Here is an 18,243-nt window from a genome sequence, read left to right as displayed (position 1 = left end):
AAAGTTGTGCAACCATTACCAAAAGTTTTCCATCCAAAACAAATGGCACCCATTAAGTAATAACTTCCCTTTGCCTCCTCTTCCCTGGCCCTTGGTAACCGCTAATCAACTTTCTGTCTATGAATTTGCCGTACTAGATATTTCATATAAATGGAATCATAATATTTGTCTGTTTGTGTCTAGCTCGTTTCATGCAACAAGTCTTCAAGGTTCTATCTGGGGAATCAGATGTGGCTCAACAGATAGAATATTCACCTACTATATAGGAGGTTTGATACCCAGGGCTTCCTAGCTCATGTGGTGAACTGGCCAATGAAGTGCTGCTGCACACAAGGAGTGCTGGTCCACACAGGGATGCCCTGGGGTAAGGGTGCCCACCCCCCCACACACACAAGGAGTGGTCCCTGGGCCAGGAGAGCCACCTGGCATGAAACTGCAGCCCGCCCAGGAGTGGTGCCACACACACACACACGAGAGCTGACGCAGCAAGATGACGCAACGAAAAGACACATCCCCAGTGCTGCCTGATAAGTATACAGGTGGACACAGAAGAACACACAGCAAATGGACACAGAGAACAGACAACGAGGAGTGGGGAGGGAGAGAAATAAATAAATCTTAAAGAAAAAAAAAAGTTCCGAGTGTATTGTAACTTGTACCAGAACTTCATTGATTTTTACAGCTGAATAATACTCCATTGTTTGTATGAATCATATTTTGTTTATCCACTCATCTGTTGGGTGACACTCTGGTTATTTCCACTGTGTGGGTACTGTAAATAATGCATTAGTGTACAAATAAGTTTTTTTTAAAGGACATTGAACCTGGAATCTTGTATATGCAAAGCAGATGCTCAGCTACTGAGCTACACCCTCTTCCCAAATAAGACATCTTTAAGAAGACTTTTCCTGATGAATGAGAAATACATATTGCATGTAGAAAATAAATAATACTGGTCATTATATTTTGGGTAATACTACGGTCTAGGATTGCACATACATATAGTTTCATGTAATCCTTTTCTTTTCTTTTCTTTTCTTTTCTTTTTTTTTTTTTTTTTTTTTTTTGCCAGGGGAGAGCACGAACACAGTTCCCACTACCACAAATTATGCAGTGGACTTTCCCACATTTGGGGAAATCACAGGGGTCAGCACATTCAGAGTGCAGTGGATAAGCCTCGCCCTGGGAAAACCATCTTCGTGATCATGGTATCTCCCCTGCCAGGTAAGTATCTCAGGTAATCTTTAACATCTCTAAAGTGTGAAGATAATTTACTTGTGTCACTGAAGTATAAAAAGTATTTTTAAAAGTGTAAAGAGCATTTAAAGAGAAAAGAAGAAGGGGGGGAGGGAAGGAGGAAAACATCTAGGAAGATATTTCACTTTCATTCCTGTACCTGATACTGACTGCTACCTTCATGTCATAACTGAACTCAGTTTTAGATTAGCTTGTTAATTTTTAAGATATATAATAAATCATGCATACAAATTTTATTCTGCAGACTTGTTATTCTCATTTTTACATTTCATGCAGCCCTTTCTTAGTGTACAACTTAGAGAAGTTGTACAATATTCCCAGGAAGAACGGCTGTTTCAGTTTTCACACAGTTTTTCCAAGGATAGCTTTCTCTCCAGTGGTTAACTGCCTGTGGTAAATTGTTACATAATGACCCATAGTGAATCCCATCTCCTGGTATCCATGCCCTCATGCAGTCTCTTCTCACAATAACTCTGTACTTCTCCTTGTGACTTGCTTTGATCAATGATACATCAGCAAAGGTGATACAAGCAGAAGTTTAAAAAGAACTTGCACATTTGGGCACACTGCCCTTTTGAAACACTGTTGATTGCCATATGAAGAAGCCTAATCTAATCTCCTTAGAAGTTAAAAAAAAAAAAAAAGATGGAGAGAGAAGCCCAGTCCTCATCTGTCCCCAAAATGATTACAGACACATAAATGAGACCAGCAGAAGAGTCACCCAGCTAAGTTCAGCCCAAATTGCAGAATTATAAGCAAAGAAATGACTGTTGCTTTACGCTTCTGAATTTCAAGGAGGTTGGCTATTCAGCAATAAAAAACAAATACGCCTCCTACACATGAATACAATTAAATACAACAGAAATAAATGTGGAAAAAACTTCCTTGATTCAAATGATCAGCTGCCTAGGAATGCGAGAAAACAAGCTATTTAGACAAGAGATGGACAACAAAATGGGTGTTGTGATCAATCACAAGTGTGGCAAACACTGTTAAAATGTACATCCAACAACTAACTATCATCCCCACTTCTTTCTTGCTAACAGAATACTAATTATGTTTGTGTATAAAGTGGTCAAGTGCTTTAGGGATGCTGAATCTCTCCAAGCCCCAATAGGTGAATTCTAATTAACTTAAATCAGCCATGGGTGTTTCTTTTCTCTTGCCTATAAGTGGTTTGGGAATAGACATGTGACACAATTCTGGCCAAAAAGTCAAGAGGGCAAGTTTGCTGGAGATACCGGTGAAAGGTTTTCCTGGATCTTTAAGTGGTGCTCCAAAAGAATTGGCCCCACTATTTCTGTTTTTGAATGTTGTGTGAGGATGGGATTCCTAGAATAGCAGCAATCATTTATGAGGGAACAAATCTAAAACAGAAACTAACATCCTAAGGAGGCCAGAGACTGGTTATCTTTGAGCCATTGCAAGTCACTGAAATAACAAATTTTAGAGCAGTTCTACCTAAAGATAAATAATAATATCTCAGGTGAGGATGTGTGCTATAAGAATAAAGCAAATTAAATGGTAAGAAACTGATGGTAAGAGGTGCTCTTTTATATGGTATAACTGGAAAAAGTCTCTCTGATAAGATGGTATTTGAGACCTAAAGGAGTGAGGGAGAAGGTTACATAATATATCTGGGAAAGGCACAATGGCCATGAATGTGCCTAGTAGATTTAAACTATAGCAAGGAATCCAGTGAGCCTGGAACAGAGTGCATGACGGAAAAATGGTAGGTAATGAGATCATAACAGAGCATTAGAATCTATCCATGCAGATAGATTCTATCTATCCTTTTAAGTCATGTTAAGGACTGTGGGTTTTACTTTGGTGATATGTGGAATCATTACAGGGTTTGAACAGGGATATAATGTGAATGGAATTTCAATTTAGAAGGTTCACACTGGCCACAATGTGGACAAGAGAATGAAGGAGGACAAAGGTGGAAGCAGAGACCAATCAGTAGACTGTAACAACAGTCCAGGAGAGAGGTGATGGTGGCTTAGACGAGGGTGGTGGTGTTGGTAATGAGAAGAGGAAAAATCTGGATGTGTTTCTACAGCAGAACCACCAAGCTTTTCTGATGGATTGGGGAGGGATGTGAAAGAAAGAGAAATCAAGGGTGACTCTTAGAATTTAGGCCTAAGGAAATTGTTAGTATGAATTTATCATTTACTGAGATGAAGAAGACTGAAGGGGTAGCAAATACGGCAAAGAAATCAAGAGTTCATGTTAATTTGGGGATATTTAATTAGACATCCAAATGAAGATATCAAGTAGGAAGTTGAAATATATAAATTTAGAATTCAGAGGAGCTGTCAGGCTAGATATAAATTGGGAAGTCTTCAACACATGGTGTGTATTTGAAACCATGAAACTAGATCATCAAAGGAATGAGTACATATAGACATGAAAAATCCAAGGACTGAACCTTAGGGCACTTCAACTTTTAAGTCAGAGAGGTGAAGAAACAACAAAGAAGTAGCAACCAGTGAGATAGGAGAACTAAGAAAGCAGAGTCTTGGAAATCAAGCAAAGTTTCTAAAAAGAGGGAGTAATGATCTCTGTCAAATGATTTTGAAAGTTCAAGTAAGACGAGGATTCAAACTTGACCATTAGATGAATCTGCCTGGAGGTCTATGCTAGCCTTGGCAGTAGTTTCAGTTGGAGCCATGCAGGTAGAAATCTGACTGTAGCAGGTTCACAAGAGAATGGGAGATGAAATGGGGGCAGTAACTGTGGGTTCCTTTTTTGATGAGCTTTTCTATAACGGGAAGCAGAGAAATAGGATGGTAACTGGAGGCGAATGAGTTACCATCAGTATCTGATGTTGGAACAGAGAAGGTTTTTAAAGATTGGTAGATATTATTACATCATACACAAAGATGTATGGTAACAAGTTACAAAAGGGGAAAATATTGATGATGCAATAGAGAGAAATTAATAACTGCAGTTAATTGAGAGTTAAATTGAGATGGTTGATAAAAACATATCCCTGAAAACTTCTGGCAGATTGGGAGGTGGGTTCGACAATTCAACCTTTAATACTTTTCTTCTCCAGCTCTCATCGAACTACAAAACTGAGAAGGCCTTAACCATCATCTAATCAAACACTTCATTTTATAAGGAAACTACAGCCCAGAAAGTGGCGACACTTGCCTAAAGCCATACAATCAGTGAGAGAGGTGCAACCTCTCCTTTTTCCTCACCATACTTCCTCCAGGGTAGTTAAAAAGGGAGTTGATGAAAGGATAAGCAATGTATCTTTTGTATCCGGGTCCCCTAAGCCTCCCCTGGGAAGTCAGAAGGATGAGTCTGTCCCTAGCATTCCCTCACTGCAGGTAGGAAGCCTGATCTACTTTTGTCTTGCATGACCACCAGCTCTCCAGCATGCATCTAAAAGAGCTTTGATCCTGGAGTTGAAAACTGAAATAGTATAGTCTAGTTTGAACTGATCACCTCCTCTGAACAATCATTCTTTTCCCAAGCCTGGCTAAACTCCCATCCTTTAATACAACCCTACCAAATGACACAACATCCTCATTACTAGGAGACTCCTAGAGGCCATTAGTATTGCATCCCAAGGAGCCAAGTATCTCAGACCTGAAGGGATCTCTGGAGGCTGTGGACCCCATCCTTCAGATACTGTTTAAAAATCCAAATACACATAGGTAAGACAAAAGTCAAATGTAATAGGATTCTTCTGGGTCACCCAATTAAAATAAGTTCCACAGGACATCTTAATTGATTATTACTGATGCTGGAACAAGTGAATATCTGAGAGACAGAAACTTTTGCTTCTGTCCCCCTCTTTCTATCTTTTGACTAGTCACACTCGAGCTTCCTTGGTCTCAACATCTTGTAATTCAACAAAAGAGAAGTACTTCTCTCATTATAACAAATACGTTTTATGAAAAACTTTTTTTAAAAAACCTGCAAATCCACTTGAATCTCATCAAGGAGCAGGCAGATATCCTGATTTCAGGGCAGGTTATTATTTCTAGTAATATCCCTCTACAGAAATGACTTTTAGGTAAACCCCAAGATTTTGGTGTGTTTAAGGGCAAAACAATTTAAAGGCATCACTTAAGAGCAACTGAAATGTTGAATGGGTTATAAGAAGTGGCAATAATGTTTAATGATGAAAGGATTGAAGACATAGGCTGTATTTCCTTGAATTTTATTCCATTTTAAGTAACCATGGCTATTCAGTCAAGACTAAATCACCTAGATATTCAATGAAGAAATCTTTTAAATTATTGATATAGTTGCTGAATAGCATTACCCATGGTATTCTAATTTTATTATTTTAGATGAAAATGGCAGTAGTGGAGAATTAAGTAGACTCCACAGAGCCTTTGCAAAGAAAATAAAGTATATTTAGTATGTGTGTTTACAAAACCATTCCTATTTATTTTCAAACTCTCTATATAGTAGAGAATGAGTGTCCAAGTCTCTGGTTTTTAGAATGCAAGGCCAGAAATATACAGAAAAGAAAAGTAAATACTGTTCTGATATCAGGAGAAAGGTCAGTCCTCTTCCAATTTGGAAAAAAAAATGTGAACTAAGGATATTCATGATTTCCTCAAAGCCCTAACCTCTGACTTTTTTATTCTTGGCACCCAAGGCAATAAACATAGTAAAAAGTTAGAATTAGGAGTATATACCTTTTTCATATTCCAAGTCAATTTAAAACTAAGAATATTTAGATATAGATGTAGAATGCTGGAATATTGGTTTTAAAACAAGATATTTGTACAAAATAGTGATAATCTGAGGAGGAAAGAACACCTTTTGCTCTCAGCATTATAAATTTATTCCTTCCTAATCTTATTAAAAATTAGGAAGTACTTTCTACTATGATTTGCAGGAATGCTCATTAAAGAGGGGCCATTAAGGGAGGTTTAGCTTGAATATGTTAACAAAAAAAGAGCCAATGCTAGAACTATTGAAAAGTCTTATTGCAAGGAAAGTTTCTGTCCAACTTTTTAAGTCTAGAAGGTTAGAACTTCACATCAAAGAATAAAGAAATATTGGGTGTTTTTTGAATAATCGGATAACTACTTTGGTAACCTAAATGTGAAACATGAGTATTTAGCTTTGCTTCTTGCTCTTATAAATTGGGATTGAAATAGGGAAGAAGAAAGTAAAAAGACTGCTGGGGAAAATTTTTTTTAAAATAAACAACAAAAAGTAAAGAAAGACCAGTTTCTAGTAGTTGTGCTTGAAACCCAGGAACCTGTAAGTAATTTTTCCCTTCTGTGCTTGCAGTTAATTTACCATTAATCATTGCTTAGTCTTAAAAAAAAAAAAACTAGTTAGAAACTTGTAAGTACAATACAACTCTACTCTCTTTACAGAGAATGCAAACAATCGAGTCTAAATTTTGCAGATACCAAATGCTACTTAGAATGCTGGACCTCAAAAGCAGTCTTCCTTCTGAAGCATTCAATCATTTCCAATGGTTAAGTGAGTCAACTCTGACAAGAAGTGATTGCTCGGGCCCTGAGATTTTACTTCATCCCATCAAAACCACGCGAAGGTTCAGAAACTAAAACTATGTGGTATTTGCTCCTGGCCCAGCCCCCGCAGACGCGCACACGCGTGTGCATTTCTGTGAATGGGGCTCCACTGGGCGCCCAAGGACAGGGCCCTGCCAGCGCTGCGGGGCACTCAGAATGGATTACCCTGTAGATTGTACCTTGGAATTTTTTTTTTTTTTTTTTTGCTGCCATTTTGTTAAAATCAGCACTGTTTCAATATTAAAAATACTGATTTTTAATACTGAAAATAAAAGCATTTAATATCTTTTAAAAGAAAGAAAACTCCGCACAAAGTATCCTTTGACAAATAGACACAGAAGCGAGACAATAATGGAACGAGAGATTCCATCAGATCCCGCGTTTGGTTCTTCTGCTCCTCTGAGCACCCGTCTGACCTCTGGCGCCCGCCGAGGAGAGGAGAGAGGCGAGGTCAGGGACCTGTGGTCGCAGCCGAGGCCCACCCCGGACGCCGAAGAGGTGCGTCCCATCCCGCAGGGCCGCGGGAAGCCCGCAGCGGCCACCAGCCCCAGCCGCTCCCTCGGCCCGGCCGCGGAGCTCCGTCGCCCACCGGCCGCGAGGCCCGGCTGTCCCCTACGCCGGCGCCCGGCTTTCGTCTGCGGCTGAGACAGGGCTCAGTGTCGCTCTCCTCTGGTTCGCGCCTGGACGCGCCGCTGAGGCGGACAGAAAGGGGCTAGAGGAAAGACTCGCCCGGGTCTCCCAGTTTCGTGCCTCTGCGGAGACCCAAGCCCGCCCCCGGGCGTTGCCTCTTCTCTGCTGTCGTTTCCCCGCCGCCTCAAGCCGTTCGCGCCGCTTTCGTGGTGCGCTCGCGGAAACCCGCGCGCGGCGACCTGCTTTGAGGTGGGCTACAGGAACTGCCCCCGGATACGAGAAGAGCTGGTCGGTCCCGTCTATGGACCCTGGCGCATCCTGGCGCTCAACCCTGGCGGCACATCAGCCCCATGGGCGCGGCACTCCAGCTCCGCACCGGGCCCAGGACCCCGGTCGGTCCCAAGACCCATCGCCCACGCAGCTCGCACCCTCCTTGCGTGCCCGGGCCTCGAACCCCCGCCCTCCGCGGCTGGCACTGCAACCCCTCTTCTCCGCATCCTTGCTGCAAACGCAGCTTGTTTACAACGGACAATGAGCAGATAGCTTGGCCCTGCCAAGGCCTTGAGGTCTGATGAGTCGCACCACGGGAGGAAGGCGGGGGTGGGGGCAAGGAGCCCACCTTGACTGTAGGACGCTGGCTGCGAATGTCCCAGATCAACATCCCAAGGCAAGAAGCCTGTTAAAATAATTTTGTTGGGAGCCAATGTTACTCAAGTGCTTCAGCGCCTGCTTCTCATGCACTAGGTCCTGGGTGCAATTCCTACTACTCCTTTAAAAAATAATTTTACTAAGTGTTTTTTACTCATGGTAAAGACAGATGTTAATAAAAGAGAAACAGGAGCACACATTGATCTGTAAGAGTTTGGGTACCTGGGTTCTTGGCCTGAACACTCTTTCCTTTATCATTTCTCGCTTCCATGCTTTCCAAGACTTAATTTGCACTTTCCCTCGGCCAGTCCTGTACAGGCGGTGGCAAGCGCCATTCTAGTTCCTCCTAGACCCCTTAAATATGACCTTTCTCCTAAGTAAGTTTACAGGAGCTCTGCAAGGAAACTATTACAGTTTTCAAAAGGTCTGGTGATCAATGCAAAGAAAAGGCATGGGAACGCACAAGAAAAAGTTTTCCAATCCACTTGCACAGTCTCAGGCTCCAGTCCAGATTTAGGCCCCAGGCAATGCCGCTTTAGAGAAAACGGACCATTGTCAAGGACTTGGTGCACGTCAGCCACTCCCTCGAGGAGGCGGAAGACTCGCTAGACGATTTTTAAATCACAGTCAGCATGTATCTTCCTTTTAAAAGGGTAGAAAGTGTAAAAATCAATTCTACTTAAGTCCAAGAATTGCAGTTACGTCTGAAAGAACTTACAGTCAGTGTAAGTATTCATATGCTAAGAAAAAATACAGAAAACTGATGACCGTAATTGTAAAAACTACTACGTAATCGGTTCTCATGTCCATAGTGGACAGTATGGTTTTATTACGAAACACTAGCAAGAAAGCATGTTTTCAAGAAGGGAAGCTTTTTTCCTTTTAAAAAATGTTCTAGGTAAAAATGTGGAAATTTTCAGTTGAACAGTCTGGTGAAATATAACCCTTAAACAAACATAACCCTTAAATAAAAACAAGTGGTAGGAAGGTAAAGATGAAATACTATTCGTGGGCGATTAACTCTTCCTCTACCAGTCTCCTCGCCCGGTAATTCGCCACGTAGCAAAACCAGGGCAGTTGTTTGGCGATGCTGCGCAAAAGCAACGGGGCCGTCAGAGCTCTAGGCTTAAGACAAGGTGGGGAGTAGGTCGCCCCAGCCCAGCAGCTTCGGAGGAGGCGGAACTCCCATAGCTGGGCTCGCCGCGCCGCTGCCTCCAACGTCTCCGCGGCAGCCGCGTTCCTTCCTCCGGATCATCTCGCAGCTATAATTTGCGTTTAAGATACCGGAGAATTTTCTAGCTCTCTCTAGAATTCTGTCCGGAGACTGACCGCTGGAGAGCGCGGACTTCCCAAGCTGTCCCGCTAGAACATTTAGCGTGGGGAGGAGAAACACCGTGGCCCTTCTTAAGTAAGCAGGGTCTAAACAGGCTAGAGCTCCTTCAGCGCTTGCAGAAGCAGGGAGAAACTCTGGATTCAGTGGGATGGCGTACGCAGGGGAAGTGAGGCCAGGCCGGCTTGAGGGCTCTAGGAATTAGCATCTGAATGCACCGAGCCAGGCGTGGGAGGCAGAAGATTCCTTCCCCGGCGGGGAGGGGCGGGGGAGGGAAGACCTGGTCGCAACAGGGGGTGCGCTGTGGCCTTAAGTTGGCCTGAGGGTAAAGGGCCCACCCTTAGGGCTCGTTGTAAGTAGCAGGCGACACGTGCAGCTACTCTGAGTCCAGGATCGCACAGGGGCCGCAGGGCTCGGTAGCCTTGGCCACGTGCCTGAGCTTCCTCTCTGGCTTCAGCTAAACCGCAGCCTGGGAGAAGAATCCCCACCAGACGCGGCCGACGTGAAAGCACCTGCATAGGACCCTTTGACACCCGGCGTGCGGGGTAAGAAGCGCACCGTAACCGCCCGCGCAACTGCCCTCCACGCACTTCCCCTTGCTCTCTATCTGAGATACGCCTCACCCTCAGCGCGGGATAAGGTGAGGTCTTGGGGAAGCAGCGGCCCTGGTGGAGGGGGGGAGATTTTTTCTTTTGAGGCCCCACCTCAGTTCTAGGCCGGGGCTTAGGGCGTGACGCCTGGCTGTCCCGAGTCCCGCAGGCCTGAGCCACAGCGAGGTAGATGCGGCCAGCAGCTGCGCACCGCTGAATCCCAGCACCCGCTAGGGCCTAGGAAGCCCGGGCTGTCTGCCAAGGAGAATCACGTGGTGGTCAAACCGCTCTTGGGTCTGTGACTGGCGTTGTAGATCGTCCTCGCCGCAGTGGAAATCCAACCTGTAGACACCCGCCACCTGTGACCTCGGCTATCCCACAGTTCTGTTACACAGTGCGTTTAGCGTGCCAGTGTTTGGGCCCTAGTCTGTTTCCTAAGGAAGCACATTGTAGAGGTCGCCTCTGCAGTCTCAGCTACTAGAGCGGTACCTGGCACACAGCTGTGCCTAGTGAATCATTGGTTCATTCATTTAACAAGTGTTTGTTGAACGCCAATTATGTACCGGGCTCAGATACTCCATGAACAAAATAGGCAAGGTCTCTGGCCTCAGGAAGCTTACGTTTCTAGTAGTTTGAAGGAATGAAAAAGAATTGGGCATCATGAGCAGGGATAGAGAAGATGCTCTGAGTCACTCTTCCGTTGATCACCTCAAAAAGGACAGGAAAGGAATAGAGGGCCAGGGACATTAGAACTAGAACTATGCCCTCTGTGTGTGTGTGTGCGTGTGTGTGTGCGTGTGTGTGGAGGGAAATAGGGCTAGACATGATTGGAGGGATCTCCCACAGGGTGATCAGCTTTCTTGTAGTATCCTGTATCTTCTGTTTCCTTGCCTGCTCAAGCAAATAACCATGCGATCGGCTTGCTTTAACAATGGGAATTTAATGGCTTGTCGTTTTGTGGCTAGGGAAAAGTCCAAATCAAGGTGATACTTTCTTCCCAAAGACGGGTGTTCTAGACTGGCTTCTGGCGATCCTTGGGCTCTTCTGTCACATGGCAGTGCTCAAGATGGTCTCTCCTGTCCTCTCCTCTTCTGGGTTCTCTTAACCTTCAGCCTCCTGCTTTGAATGGCTTTCTCTCTGTCTCAATTTCATTCTACTTATAAGGGAGTACAGTAAATAGGATTAAGATTCAACCTGATTTAGGTTGTGGATGAAGATTATGGTTAATAGTATAAATATAAGCATGTTCTTCTTTTAAAAAATGTTAAGAGTATGGTGAGACACAGGAAAATTACAATTAATGAAGCATATGGATGACAGTGAACAGTAATAATGTAATATTTTTGCAACACTGGTAAAGATGTTATAACAATTCTAAGGGACATTGATAGCTGGGTATAAGCGGGTATGGGGTTTTTACTTTTTGGGTAATGAAAACATTCTAAAATTGACAAAGGTGATGACAGTGCAACTCTGATGAAAATGAGAGCCACTGTGTATACTTTGAATGGATTGTGCAAAGCATGGGACTGTTACACAGGGAATCCAGTGCTAGAAGATGGACTCTGGTTAACAGTGCAAAGATGAGAACGTTCTTTCATAAAATATAACAAATGTAGTAATACTAATATAGAGTGTTAATAATTGGGTGGGTTGTGGGGAAATACCCCAAATGTAAGTACTATCAGTAATATTTTGACTATGCTCTTTCATGGTTTGTAACAAATGTTTCACAACAGTGCAAGGTGTTGGTTGGTAGGGTGATGGATGGAAGCCCTGCGTGATGGTTTGTATGTTTGTTTTGTAAGTTCACAATTTTTACTATACACTTATTGTTTATGTATGTTCATGTATGAATGATATACGTCAATAAAAAATTTTTTTAAAGACCCATCCTGATTGAGTTGGGCCACACCTTAACCTCATCAAAAAATCCTACTTACAATGGGCTCACACCTCAGGAATGCTTAAGAATGTTTTTCTCTGAGGTCCATAAGTCTAAACCACCACATTGTATATTTTATCTTTGCCCAGGAAGGAAAGCTGATATTTAATGTGTTCTAGTCTCATGGAAGAGGGCCCAAAGAGGACGAACACTAAATAAGTAAGGTGAAAAAAAGGAAGTGGAGGGTGGAGAAAGCAGCCAAACATTCCATTAAAAAAGAACAGTGGGGCTAGCACCCTGAATCCCTTCCCCCCTTTCAGAAAGAAACATCATGCATTTGTCCTAGTAACTCTTTACTGTTTTTAATTTAGGTCAACTGCCACTCAAAAGAATTAGAATCATAAAATAAGTAGACCCTGCTACCTCAATGCCTCTTGCTTGCTTGCTTTCTTTTTTTTTTTTTAAGATTTATTTATTTATTTCTCTCCCCTCCCCCCCCACCCCCGTTGTCTGTTCTGTGTGTCTATTTGCTGCGTCTTCTTTGTCCACTTCTGTTGTTGTCAGCGGCACAGAAATCTGTGTTTCTTTCTGTTGCGTCATCCTGTTGTGTCAGCTCTCCGTGTGGGCGGCACCACTCCTGGGCAGGCTGCACTTTCTTTCGCGCTGGGCGGCTCTCCTTATGGGGTGCACTCCTTGCACGTAGGGCTCCCCTATGCGGGGGACTCCCCTACATGGCAGGGCACTCCTTGCACGCATCAGTGCTGTGTATGGGCCAGCTCCACACCAGTCAGGGAGGCCCGGGGTTTGAACCGCAGACCTCCCATGTGGTAGCTGGACGTCAAGTCCGCCACCCCCTCTTGCTTCCTTTTAACTTGCTTAAGCTTTCTTTGAAAAGACCTGCAGGGCCTGGGGTAAGAGAGAAGGGACAGGGGGTCTCTGTGTTCCTTGGTCAGAATTCCCCTGGATGCCTAACTTCTGGCCAGACTTCTTTCTTCACTTCAGTTCCAGCAAATGACTTTGGAAAGGAAGCCGATTAGTTTAGATGGGAGGTTATGGAATCAAAGAAAGAGTCAGGAAAATAGGTTCAGGAAGTAAGATCAAATGAGAAATTCCTGAGTTATTAGCCAGACTTATGGCGGGCTGTTGAGCTAGGTTTGTACTATTAGCAAATCTGTGTAGTTGAGGTTGAGCTGGTTTTTCCAAATGTGTGTTTTCCTATTATTAGGCCTCTTTGAACTTAAAATTTGAAACTATAAAGGCCTTCACTTTCTCAGGAAATTACATTTTCCAAAGAACTTCTCTGTTAATAGTCTTAATATTGGAAAGCAGGTTCAACAGGTATTGTTACTCTGATTTGAAAACTGAGCCTCAGAAAAATTATTTGTCCAAGGTAATAAATAGTACCTGTAATACTTTTCACTATGCTCTGCATTCCTTGATTTTCCGCCCTCTTTAACCCCATCAGAAAGTGGGAGGGAAATGTTATAATGCTTTCCTTTCTTTATTTTTCCTACCCCCATTTACCCATGCTTTCAGTAATTAATATTAAAATTTCCAAGATTGGATCCAAAAATTTTTCAAGTTGCAAGTTTGAAGAGAATATGCCATTTTTTCTTCCCAGGATTTAAAATATCTTTGAGGAAAGTGGCTTTGGCTCACCTGATAAAGCATCTGCCTACCACATGGGAGATCCAGGGTTCAAACCCAGAGTCTCCTGACCTGTGTGGTGAGCTGGCCAACGCGAAGTGCTGATGTGTGCAAGGAGTGCCCTGCCACATGGGTGTCCCACATGCAAGAAGTACACTCCGTAAGGAGAGCTGCCCCCTACAAAAAAAGTGCAGCCTGCCCAGGAGTGGCGATGCACACACACGGAGAGCTGATGCAGCAAGATAATGCAACAAAAAAAGACACAGATTCCTGGTGCCACTGACAAGAATACAAGTGGACACAGAAGAACACACTGCGAATGGACACAGAGAGGAGACAATGTAAATGAAAATAAATAAATAAATAAATATAAAATGTCTTTGAACAGAAACATTTCAGAAGTTTCCTCAAGAAAATATATAAAAAGCCTAATATATGCTTACTGATTTCTAGTCACTTACAAATAAGTTTTATTCTAATTATTATTGATAAATGGAACAAATCAGTGCAGTTTCACATAATAGAAGCTATTTTTGGGATCCTTAGAGCAAGTAGGATTTCAGATGGAATACATCAAAGGGATCAGAGTTTGTGCCAGATAGGGCATTTCTCTCTTCCCTGGCTCACATTGTGCTTACAGCCCCACTGTGATTTTTGTACTACTCATTGTTCTCCCACCATCTGTGTCAATTGCAGTGCTTTTAACTGTGGGTATTAGAAATGCCAACTCAAAGTTGCTTAAACAATAAAAGGACACATTATTTCACCTAACAAAAAGTCTGGAGACAGGTGCTCCAAGGTTGGTTAATTCAGTGTTTATTTCCACTGCATTGTTACTAAGAACCAATTTTCTTTTTCTGTCCTTCGGTTATCATCCTCAGTCTGACCATCTTGCCCTCCTACTCATAAGACGTCTGCCACACTGCAGTTATCTCATACAGCAGAGTTTGCTAACCTCAGCACTGTTGACATTTTGTGGTAGGAAGCCATCTTGTGAATTACAAGAAGTTGTAGCATCCTTGGCTTCTACCCACTAGAAGCCAGTCATACCAGCCCAGATGTGACAATCAAAAGTACCAGACATTGTTGAATGCCACTCCCCCTCAAAGAGGGGGACAAAATCAATCCCATTCAAGAACCTCTGGCAAAAAGCCACTTAATCAGCAGTAGTAGAAGATGGATGATTTTTTTTTTTCTTCCAAATGCTTTAGTTTGAGACCAAGGAAGTCCTTGTCCAGGAGCTCTCAGCAGACTTACCGTCTCTAACATTGGCCAAAATTGACACATGTCCATGCCTAACCTAAACCAATTATAAACCAGGTGAATAGAGACCAGAACAACCTTTGGACTCAAGCGAGAAAGATGCTACTCCAGGCCTATGCCTCATGGGTCTTAAGCTTTGGAGTACTTTTTTTCCCTAATAAATTTTTTTATCTTGAATGATTTTAGACTTGCAGAAAATTTGCAGAGATGGAGAGAATTTCCATATATACTTCTCACACAGGTCCCCCTAATGTTAATATCTTACCTAAAATGGTAATTTGTCAAAATTAAGAGGTTCATGTTGGCACATTACTACCAACTAAAATTCAGACTTATTTGTCTTTCACCAGTTTTTTCACTAATGTCCCTTTCTCTTTAATAGTAAATTTTATTTTTAGATCAATTTTAGGCACAGAAAGTAGAGTTCCCATGTATGACCCCCGTCCCCAACCACACACACGCAGACGCAAATATACACACACAGCTTCCTCTGTTAATAACTTGCATTAGTGTAGTTCACTCATTACAGTTGATGGATTAATAATTGTCAGTTTTTAGTGTCTACTAATGCCCTTGTTCTTTTCCAGGAGCTGATCTGGGATACCACACTGCATTTAGTCACGTATCCTTGGGTTTCTCTTGGCTGTGGTGTTCACTCAGACTTTTCTTGTTTTTGATGACCTTGATGGTTTCGAGGGGTACTGGTCAGGTATTTTGCAAAATGTCCCTCGGTTTGAGTTTGGCTGATGTTTTTCTCTTGACCCAGACTGGGGTTCTGGATCTTTAGGAGGCAGACCACAGAGGTAGTGTGCCCTTCCCATCACATCACGTCAGAGGTGCATACTATCAACATGACTTATCACTATTGACGTTAACCTTGATTATTCGCTTAAGGTAGAGTTTTTCATCTCTCTCCACTATAAAGTTACTATTATTTCTTTTCCTCACACTATTCCTTTGAAGCAAGTCATAAATCTAGCCCCTACCTAAGGAGGGAGGGATTAAAGTGCCACCTCATGGAGGGGGAATATCCGTGTAGATTTGTCCATGTATTATTTGGAATTCTTCAGTTAGGAAGATTCATCTCTTCTCATCCATTTACAATTTATCCAATCATATATTTTTTATCAGGGAGGATTCATTTATATTTATTTTATGCTTTGGACTATAATACTTCATTGTTTTTCTTGTTGTTGCTTAACTTGTTCCAGCTTTAGCCCTGGGAGCTCATTCACATTGGCTCCTGTGTCTTTAGACCTGCCCCCATCCTTTTGTTTTCATAAGCACTCCCTTACATGCTGGTATTACAGGATGCTCAGAGCTCATCTTGCATTTTTCCTGCTCCAACCCTAGAATTAGTCATTTCTCCAAGGAGCCCTATTGCTTTTATTGGAGAATGGTTTTTAGAAACTAAGCTCTGGGTGTGGACATGCTTATGGCTACCAAGGTGTCGTTGCTTTTGGCATTCTCAGCTGACAGAGCAATGGAATATATGTGTGGATTCTAGTTGTAATGTATATAGACATATCTATAATTATTTCTTTCTTAAAAATTATTTCTTATCTACGTGTATTATATGGTAAACTAAACAAAGTTCATATACTGCAACTCTGACTCTAATCCAATACCACAGAGTTCGTTCAAGCCTAACCCATTGCTTAATTGTAACTTCTTTCTTTCTCTCACAGTGATAGCTGGAAAATGTGCCTAATGAAATTTCTTCCCTTAAGCAGCTTTGAAAACCCTAAATGTAATTGAACTAGTTTTTTATGAATCTAATTTTAAACATTTACTCTTTGCATTTAGTTCCCTAGGGGATATTAACCAGACTGTCTCCATTTTGCTTGTAGGAATAAGATTATGTCTCAAGGCAAATCAGACAGAATGATGTAAATGTGTAACTTTCCCCAGAGACAAAAAGGTTGATAATCTTGAGCAGTTGTCTGAGAAAGGAGCCATGAAGCCCTTGTACCTGCTGAAATCCAGGCCTTAGATGTGCTTGAGACAACACAGGACTGAGAAATTGCATGTACCTTCCTCACAAGACCCCTGGCATCACTTTTTTTAATTAATAAAAGGTTGTTTTTCTTCTCCCCCTACCCTCTGCCTTTAAAAACCCTACTTCCCATTCTCACTTAGAACTGGTTTTGGGAAGAGTCCCCCAGTTCCTTGCTTGTGCACTCAAAATAAATCACCTTCTCACCTTCTCACTAAAAGACATATTTGTCCTTTGCAGTGTGGGATTTGACAGGCCTGTCTATTTTTTTTTTATTGACTTTGTAATAATATTACATTAAAAATATATATGTGAGGTCCCATTCAACCCCACCCCCCCACCCCACCTCTCCCCACCCCAGCAACACTCGTTCCCATCATCATGACACATCCATTGGATTTGGTAAGTACATCTTTGGGCACCTCTGCACCTCATAGTCAATGGTCCACATCATGGCCCATACTCTCCTCCATTCCATCCAGTGGGCCCTGTGAGGATTTACAATGTCCAGGCCTGTCTATTGGAGATAGCTTACAGTAATAACAGGGAGAAACTTGGCTCTCATTATCTATCATACATTTACTTATTTGTTCAGCCACAGAATATATGTGAAGGAGGTTCCGAATTGTTAATGGATGTTCCTTCCAGTGAGAAAAAATTTTAAAACTAGAGTACAGTTTATATATTGTTCTTTTCATTTTTAGCTTCACATTTTCTAGTGGAGCACAATTTTAAATAAATTGTTTAAACAAAAGGGCTCCCAGGAAAATTTGCCCAAAACCCCACATGCTAAGAGCATCCCTGTTTTCTCTATCCCCTCCAACCCCATCCCTTTGAAATTATCATTTTAATGTCTTGATGAATATCCTTAAATAATTTTCTCCTTGCTCATAAATAAATAAGCACAAAGACATATAAATATATGTTTATATGTATACATGTGTGTGTATTTGTTCTACAGAAGAGATTTGGTCTGGGTGTAGTTACTGGGAGTTGAAATGTTTTAGAAGCTCCCCAGGGAAAGCTAAATTACAGCAAAGGTTAAGAATCATCACTCTAAGCCAATCATCGTGGTTCTCATCAGAGTTGCCTCCAGGTGTATGGAGCGCTGGGCAAGTATTTTTTTGTGAGGCCTTACACATCCATAATAGGTTAGGAGAGGAGCCAGTCCATAACTAGGTGGTGAAATATATTCTGAGTTTCAGTTTGAAGGGACAAATATATCAAAGTCAGATTTCAATCACCTGGGGAAGGCCACTGAGACAGACAGGCTTCTTCAGGATCTGAGGACCTGGTCTCATTCTTGCAGACTTAGAAACTTGAGCTGCCACTTTACCAAGTCTAGATCATCTCTTAGATGTGGACACACATTAATCAAGCAGTGGTAATTTGGAGCTGTATGTACCCTAGAAAAACATGATCTTAAACTTAATGCATTCCTGGGGCGTGAACCCATTGTAAGTACGACCTTTTGA

General features: G+C 42.3%; 1 non-coding gene across 1 annotated transcript; it reads right to left on the bottom strand.

Moving 5' to 3' along the window:
• Window positions 1-1,069: 1,069 nt before the first annotated feature.
• Window positions 1,070-1,232, bottom strand: LOC111765450 (U1 spliceosomal RNA). Its single transcript, XR_009188132.1, has one exon. It is a non-coding gene; the product is annotated as a U1 spliceosomal RNA (small nuclear RNA).
• Window positions 1,233-18,243: the final 17,011 nt, after the last annotated feature.

This window comes from Dasypus novemcinctus, chromosome 11 (assembly GCF_030445035.2).
Source record: "Dasypus novemcinctus isolate mDasNov1 chromosome 11, mDasNov1.1.hap2, whole genome shotgun sequence".
Lineage (NCBI taxonomy): Eukaryota > Metazoa > Chordata > Mammalia > Cingulata > Dasypodidae > Dasypus > Dasypus novemcinctus.
Note: the sequence above shows the minus strand (reverse complement) of the source record. Positions and strands in the feature narration are given on the sequence as shown.